This window comes from Oratosquilla oratoria, chromosome 41 (assembly GCF_046742065.1).
Source record: "Oratosquilla oratoria isolate Oo_2021 chromosome 41, ASM4674206v1, whole genome shotgun sequence".
Lineage (NCBI taxonomy): Eukaryota > Metazoa > Arthropoda > Malacostraca > Stomatopoda > Squillidae > Oratosquilla > Oratosquilla oratoria.
The window spans coordinates 12,065,138-12,072,637 of record NC_134817.1 but is presented as its reverse complement, the minus strand read 5'-3'; the positions used below and the strand labels follow the sequence as shown (position 1 = coordinate 12,072,637).

Below are 7,500 nucleotides of genomic sequence, written 5' to 3'. Positions count from 1 at the left end.
TGTGTTGTGGAGTTTGTCTACAGCCGGATATATATATATATATATATATATATATATATATATATATATATATATAAATATATATATATATAGTTATTTATCCTATTTTATTTTTAATAGGATCAGACTGGCAGGGGACTCGATTCAGAACAGAGATCCCCCCCTCTCTATCTCTCTCCCTCTCTCTCTCTCTCTCTCTCTCTCTCTCTCTCTCTCTCTCTCTCTCTCTCTCTCTCTCTCTCTCTCTCTCTCTCCTCCCCCCCCCTCTCCTCCCCTCCCCTCTCTATGTGTGTGTGTACGTATGTGTACATATGTATATGTTGGCAAGACCCTCAGGGCGGCCAATACGAAATACGAGATGATGCTTGCATCGATGGGCCGAGACATCCGCCTCTTGTCCTCAAGTGAGGCCATCAAACACATTGACAGCTGAGCGATGGCGACACTCGAGCGTCCCAAAGGAGATGTCGAGAGTGACTCTTTGATCATTGGCCGCCTATTGAGCGTGGTCAGAGCTGAGGGATGAGCTTAGGTCACACTGGGGGTGAGCTTAGGTCACAGTTGGTCGTCAGAGCTGGGGTGAGCTTAGACCACAGTGGGAGTGAGCATAGGTCACAGTGAGTGACCTTAGGTCACATTGGGAGTGAGCTTAGGTGACAGTGAAAGCGACCCTAGGTCACAGTGGGAGTGAGCTTAGGTCTCACTGAGAGTTAACATAGGTGACAGTGAAAGTGACCCTAGGTCACAGTATGAGTGAGCTTAGGTCACAGTGGGAGTGAGCATAGGCACTTTTTTCTTTCTTTCTTCCTTTCTTTCTTTTGGTGGACGCAAAATTTTTATTCACCCAGTAGGCGATCCCTTAATGATTTTTATGTATTTATTTTAAGTTATTCTTTACTAAGCCAGCTTTCCCCCCCACTTCAAACCAGAACCGCTCATTTGTTGTGTATAAATGGTGCCACCTATTCTGTAATGATCGGAGGTCCAGTATACCAGTGCTGGCATCTGATCAATATGATCAAACTTGTTAGAATTAACTCCCTTTACAACCACAACCATACTAAAACTCTCATCACTTCATACTATGTAAACTACTTTACGAAGCAGTGAAGTAGAGTCTGTATCGTTCCCCTTGGGGTTAAGCCGGTGGTTCTGCAGTGAACCGAAAGGCTGAACACATGAAATGTATTGAACAGTGCTCACTGTCAGGCAGGCAAAGGAACCTGGGTCGGTGCCAAGTTAACTGAAGAGATTTTGGGCGAGTTGACAAATGTTTCCTTTGAAATTGGGATTAACCCATTCAACTCCGATGACAAGATGTCTTGTCATTTGGTCAAATAAAACAAAAAATCATAAAACACCAAAATGTTTGATCAAACACCAGAAAAATATAACGTCAGTCCTCGCTTCGCTGCGAGCGAAGCGAGGACTGACGTCATATTTTTCTGGTGTTTGATCAAACATTTTGGTGTTTTATGATTTTTTGTTTTATTTGACCAAATGACAAGACATCTTGTCATCGGAGTTGAATGGGTTAATGGCCCAACAAAGTCGTACACAGTTTGGGACAAGTGTTCCATAGTTTGTTGGTTTGTATGATTATTGAGGTATTTTTCTAAGTCGCATATAAGTGGATTTGTTGACATATAGTTACGAATTACGGGGTCAGTTTACTTATTGTTACGAATTACGGGGTCAGTTTAACATGCAGTTACGAATTACGGGGTCAGTTTACTTATTGTTACGAATTAAGGGGTCAGTTTACTTATAGTTACGAATTACGGGGTCAGTTTAACATATAGTTACGAATTACGGGGTCAGTTTACTTATAGTTACGAATTACGGGGTCAGTTTACATATAGTTACAAATTACGGGGTCAGTTTACCTATAGTTACGAATTACGGGGTCAGTTTACTTATAGTTACGAATTACGGGGTCAGTTTACGTATAGTTACGAATTACGGGGTCAGTTTACATATATTTACGAATTACGGTGTCAATTTACGAATTACGGAGTCAGTTTACCTATAGTTACGAATTACGGGGTCAGTTTTCTGTGGCTTAAGGTCCTGGATATCAATTAAGACTGCACATCGTAAGTCCTGACTTTGATTAGATAATAACTGATAAGAGAGGGCAAAATGATAAGGAACTCTGTTTGCTAGGTTGCCTGTTAACAAACTTAGAAACGGGAAACATTTATTATTAGTTATATGTCAATTTATTATTATTTTCTATTTACCTGTTTGTTTATTATTTAACTATACCTATGCATTTATTTATGTATTTTATTTGTTATTTACATTATTATAGTTTTTATTTATTCATGATTTTTTTCGCATCTGACCTAGATATGGACCAAAAGGTCTCCTGTCGGCATGCTCCGCCTTTGTAAGCTATCGAAACTAACAAAAGAATGCTGGTATAACAAGAGCAAGTTTGTAGCCAGGACGCTGGTCCTAAGTCTTAGTAGGAGACGGACTTCCTGCTGAGGGGATCGCCTGAAACACACGCCCTTGAGAGAGAGAAACCATTGTCTTACTGTGTTATTTATGAACTGGGAGGTTCCATGTCAGTTTGGGTGTTGGTTAAAGTAATGGTTGTGGTGGGGGAGGGGGTGCCAGGAAAGTGCCAATCGATATGTTATGATGAATCTAGGAAAGGACACCAGACAAAAGGCCCACTGGTGTTGGTCTGTGTTGGAGACTTCGGGTGTGACAGTGCCCTATACCCACCCTCCTTCTCCTCCTCCTCCTCCTCCTCCTCCTCCTCCTCCCCCCCTCTCCTCACCTCCCAGCAGGAGAAAGGGCAGTTTGGGAGATGAAAATATGTATATATTCGCCCCTAGGCCTTCGTACGCACACATGAAAATATGCACATACACGCGCACATACACACACATACAACATACACACACACACACACATACAACATACACACACACACACACACACACACACACACACACACACACACACACACACACACATGTCCTTTTGAAAGCTGCCAAGGTTCAGTAAAATCACAAGATCCTGTTTATTTTCGTATACGTGTGAATACACGCGTGTGCCTGCCTGCATATTCAAGATTGCTACCGTATACATGTCAAGGGTGTATTGATCAGAGGAGGAATCAATATTTGTATAATAGAGACAAAGTCGGGGAAGGTTCAAAGAAGCCACCACCTGAAAAATGAATAAACAGTTTGTATTCTTTTTTATAATTTTTTTTTATTTATTTATTTGTTTATTTATTATTTTTATTATTATTTTTTCATTTATTTATTTTATTTTATTTATTTATTATTTTTATTATTTTTTTTATTATTATTATATATATATATATATATATATATTTTTTTTTTTTTTTTTTTGGGGGGGGGGGAAAGACTTCGGGCATAGGAGTGTTGGGAGTGGCAACGATCGCGATGAGTGACCTCGCGTGGCACTATTGACCTTGTGAGTGACCTTCGGGGATGAGATATGGTGCCATTGTGACACTCTTTGGCGGAGACGTCGATCAGCAGCATCAGGTCTATTTGGGATCCATCTGGCCCCCGTCCCTGTTGACAGGAGGGGGGCTAAGTATTTTTTTTTATTTGTGTATTTTTAAACCCCTGCACGGACACACGCACGCACACACAAAATGTTAATACGGAAATCATTGTGATTACACGACTTTTTGGGACATTAATAAAGAAATATTTGTAGTCCAGTCGTCAAACATCATAAGCGGTTTTAAGACAAATTTTGACTGATGGACACCTTGTGGTTTTCATGGTGATAACAGGACACAAATGTAAATTCAGATGAGAGTATGCTGTTGATATATCGACCTACGTTATACTCTTACATATATTTTTGCGAGTTTATATCAGGTGTGGTCAGCGTTTCTTTACGTTCACGGTAAAACAGCCTGGTCTAAGACACAGCCTCGCAAAACGTTCTTATTATCTGTCCAGATGGATTGCATGTTCATGTGGATCATTGACTCGAGAAATTGCTTATCAAAGTTTGGACTACCGGTTCACTACCTGTGGTCTGTCCAGATACCACCCCCCTTGTGGCCATCGAGGTTTTCGATGTGGCCCATAGTCCGGAGGATAGTAATAGTAGTAGTAATTGTGGATAGTGAGTGATTGTTTCCATTGTTGACATTCTCTCTCTCAGAACCAAAGAAGATGATACAAAATATTGATTGATTTATTTATTTGTTTGTTTGTTTATGTTGGTTCATAGACTTGTTGAAGGGATTCCCTCCCTGCCAGCCAGCCTACTTCGGGAAATCCTGTTTCAGATAGTAATCGTTGTTATATATTTATCTTTTTCTAGTTCAGCTGGGCAGCAAGTGGGATTGTGTCATTGTCTTGTTTTATCGTGGCTCTAGTAACGCCATCCGTATCTTACGAGTATTTTGGATAACTGTTGTCAAGCATTATTATTATTTTTTTTTCCTGTTATTTATTTATTTGGGGGGCACGTGATTGTTGACGGCCTATTGGGTTTTATTTTTCCACCCAATTTCAGGATTTAGGGGGTAGCCATCTTGAGGTTTACCTTCGGAGGTTAAGCTTGTTATTGTCTGCAGCGTGCGACGGTTTAGAGGAAGAAACAAGAGGATGAGTTTTTAGGCGACAGGTGAGGCGAGGCGAGGCGATACGGGTGGTAATGAGATTAAATTCTTAAAGACGCGATTTGGGGCAAAGAGATTGTACTACAAAGGAGAGCACCTTTTCTCTCTCCGTCTCTCTCTCTCTCTCTCTCTCTCTCTCTCTCTCTCTCTCTCTCTCTCTCTCTCTCTCTCTCTCTCTCTCCTCTCTCTCTTCTCTCACTCTCTCTCTCTCTCTCTCTCTCTCTCTCTCTCTCTCTCTCTCTCTCTCTAACCACGGCCCGTGGGAGTGATACTTCAAATGAATCTGTCCCCCTCCTTCACTCACTCCCCCCCCTCTCTCTCTCTCTCTCTCACTCTCCTTCACTCTCTCTCTCTCTCTCTCTCTCTCTCTCTCTCTCTCTCTCTCTCTCTCTCTCTGAACCAGGACAGAGAATTTCCAGTATTTGTTCTATACCCCTGTCCTTTTCTGTCGTTGTTATTTGAATCGTATTTTTTTTCTTATCTTGCTGTTTCTTTTCCGTCCCTTCCCGTCCCCTTGTCTGAGCCTGTCCTTTTTGTTTTTCTCCTTACTGCCCCTGACCCGTCCTTTCCTGTCTATGCTCTTTCCAGCTCTGTCCTGACATTTCCTGTCCCACTCAGTCTACAAGACGTTAAACTCTTTTGTTCTTCATATCGCATATCGGAATATAAAAGCTGAATTGAATTGAAAAAAAATAAATTATAAAAAATAAGAAATGAGTTTTGTGAGATTGGGTTTGTTTCTCATTTTTTAATTGATCATTTTTACAAATCATAAAAAATCTGTGATATGTGATTGTAATGTGTTCTTGTCGATGGTCGAACCGTTTGTGTTCCACTGTTCGAATACCAATAAGGGCGACCCCCGGAATTCGAACACCTTTAAGGTCGACCCCCCCGGAACTCAGTGTTCGATTCCGGGCCAAAGGCGATCACATGTTAGATGGTGTTAGGAACGAAGATAGACATGTTAGATGGCATTAGAAACAAACTTAGAAATGTACCATTTGTAAGAACTTGTCCTCGGTAGACTCAGTACGTCTGGCGTTAGACTATGTTAGAAGGCGTTAGAAATATATCTAGAAATTTTTGTTTATTCATTTACGGTTCTAAAGCCCCATTTACACGGTCAAACTGACAAACCGTTTGACCGTGGCTTCAGGTATAACATGACGTCATGTAGCCTCGAGCGTCACATTGTCCTCTGGCACAGAGAGGAAGAGGAGGAGGAGGAGGAGAGGGTGAGGGGTGGCACTGTCGGGCAGTCAGTGCCAAGCCACACCGACCGGTCGCTGGTATCTCGCTGTATTCTCTTTGTTTTCCTCTCTCTCTCTCTCTCTCTCTCTCTCGCTTTGCTGAGCTGAATTTGTTGAAATCATCAAGCGTAACGGTGACATAACAGTACAGGATTTCAAAGATTGGGAGGAGTAGCAACTCCTCCTCCTCCCCTCCTCCTCCCCCCTTCCTCCTCCTCCTCCTCCTCCCCCTTCCTCCTCCCCCTTCCTCCTCCTCCCCCTTCCTCCTCCTCCTCCTCCAAAGTGTTATCTCATGTTACATTGTGTGTGTGCGTGCGTGCGCGTGCGTTCTTGAATCGTGCCCGGACCTTCACCCCGAAGTTGGTCCTGTCGGTCTTATCCGGAACCCCCCGGACAAACTCCCGGAGGAGGAGGAGGAGGGCTTGGATTTTTTTTTTTTTTTTTTTCCTATCATTCCTACGGGGCCTTGGACACATGTCACGCGTCTCGTTACGCTAGGATGTGATGATAGTGTGTTATAGGATGTCTTGTAGGGCATAAGCACCGTTTGTAGCGCCTAGAAATGAGGGGGGGGGATCAGTAGTAGTAGAATCGTCACCCCAGACTTCGACAGGATGACAATTCTTCATATGGGCCATCCTAGGGTGACAATGCTTCATGTGGGCTTACGATTCTTCGGTTGTATAAGTTGATGACAATAAGCATAACCCTCATTCAACCTAACCTACCCTAACCTAAACCTAACCTAACCTTACCTTACCTTACCTAACCTAAACCTAACCTTACCTAACCTAACCTAACGTAATCTTTATTCCACTTTATTCGGCGTACCGGGGTGACAATTCTTCAGGTGGGCGTTCTGGGGTGACAATTCTTCAGGTGGGCGTTGTGGGGTGACGATTCTTCAGGTGGGCGTTGCGGGGTGACGATTCGTCAGTTGGGATCTCATGGGGTGACAATTCTTCATGTGACCCCTCTTATTATTTGATGGTAATGATAGTAATATTAATGAATATTGATAATAATGGAAATAATTATTAATGAATATTGAGGATAATGAAAATTGGCATTTCCTTCTCGTCTCGTAGTTGTGTGATCCCTGGTTCGAGTCCCCATTGGCTACTGTTGACTGCCACTTGCCCTGGCTGAAGCCTGTATTCTTATGACCTTCTCCACCTTGTATAGGGGGGTTGCCGAGGCAACGAACAAAAAAGAAAAATCGCTCCCCAATCATGGATTGTAATATTGGTAAAATGACCAAATATATAGGTAAATGTATAAATAAATAAATAAATGAAATTGTGACTTGACGGCTCATCAGTTGGATGTGGTGGTAGTGGAGGAGGAGGTGGATATTGATATCGCTATCTCCCGATAGTGCGTCATAAGTTTGGGGTGGGGGGGACACCATGGTGGTCGTGGTGGGACAGGGGGTTGAGGCTCATTGTTGGCAGAGTTTGAATATAGTCTCTTTCTCTCTCTCTCTCTCTCTCTCTCTCTCTCTCTCTCTCTCTCTCTCTGTTTCTCTCTGTTTCTCTCCTCTCTCTCTACTACTACTACACACACACACACACACACACACACACACACACACACACACACACACCCTCTCTC

The 7,500-nt window shown here is 42.6% G+C and overlaps 1 protein-coding gene across 8 annotated transcripts in view; it reads left to right on the top strand.

Moving 5' to 3' along the window:
- The window catches only part of LOC143020964 (uncharacterized), a 198,534-nt gene that overhangs the window by 26,621 nt on the left and 164,413 nt on the right, over positions 1 to 7,500 (top strand). The window lies entirely within an intron of this gene.